Here is a 1,140-nt window from a genome sequence, read left to right as displayed (position 1 = left end):
AAAAAGCCAGAAGCTATGGTGTGGCTCAAGTGGTAGAGGCCTAGCCTTGAGAAAAAGAAGCTCAGAGACAGTACCCAGGCCCTAATTTGAAGCCCCAGGTCTGACAAAAACAATACGCCAGATTCCAGTGGCTCTGGAAACCTACTTTCTCAGGAGGCTGAGATCTGAAGATCACAGTTTGAAGACAGCCTAGGGAAGAAAAGCCTGTTAGACTCTTGCCTCCAATGAACCATCAAAAAACCCCATGTGGCACTGTGGGTCAATTGGTACAGTGTTTGCCTTGAGCTGAACGGCTCAGGGACAGCCCCCAGGCTTCAGTTTGAGACACACAACTGGAAAAAGAGTGAGGGATAATCAAAGTACTTTTCCTATTTGCTAATTATGAGAATATTTTTTGGAAAATGAATGCTGTTGTACACCAGATTTGGAGTCAGACCTCAAGGTTCAAGTGTAGCACATACATAAGCCCAGACTCTCAGACTCTAGCATTATAAACTTGTGTCCTGCAGGGTTCTGAAAGGCCCATTGTTGAAAGGCTTAATATGCTCCCCAAGTCCTTTGTGATAAACAGTTGACTTGTATTGTCAATGTCATTATAGTTCTGAACCTAGCAGAGAACCAATAGCTCAAGCCCATCACACTATCTCAGGAGGCCTAGGTCTCAGTATCACAGGGTGAAAACAGCCAGGGCAGGGAAGTCTAGCACACTCTGACTTCCAGTTCTGAAAGGTCAGATGCTCAAGAGATTCCTGTGTTTCCCTTGGTGATGAGAAGTTACTTACACTCTAAATGTTCTTGGAGTTCTTGAGTTATAGAAGGAAAGAAATATTATTGACCCATCCTGGGTTCAAATGAAGGTCTCAGGATCCAAGCCCTAGCCCTGTTAGCAGGAAGAACTACAGTGTAACATTATTTGAAGGACAGAAAACAGTTTCAAAAGCCAGGCTAGTTGGAGAGACCTAGACCTGCAGGATTAAGAGGCAGAATGTAAACACTCAACAGGGATGTGAGCTGCAAAACCACTTCATTCATTCCAGGCACAACCAGTAATGAGGGAAACCTGAAACATTTTTTAGAGTTACAGCAGGGTCAGGCTTTTCTCAGCCTCTTCAAATGATGACTAATTAACCTTCCTCCCTC

The sequence above is a fragment of the Dipodomys spectabilis genome, unplaced genomic scaffold (genome assembly GCF_019054845.1).
Source record: "Dipodomys spectabilis isolate Male_0828 unplaced genomic scaffold, ASM1905484v1 ptg000282l, whole genome shotgun sequence".
Lineage (NCBI taxonomy): Eukaryota > Metazoa > Chordata > Mammalia > Rodentia > Heteromyidae > Dipodomys > Dipodomys spectabilis.
This window is presented reverse-complemented; position numbering follows the sequence as displayed.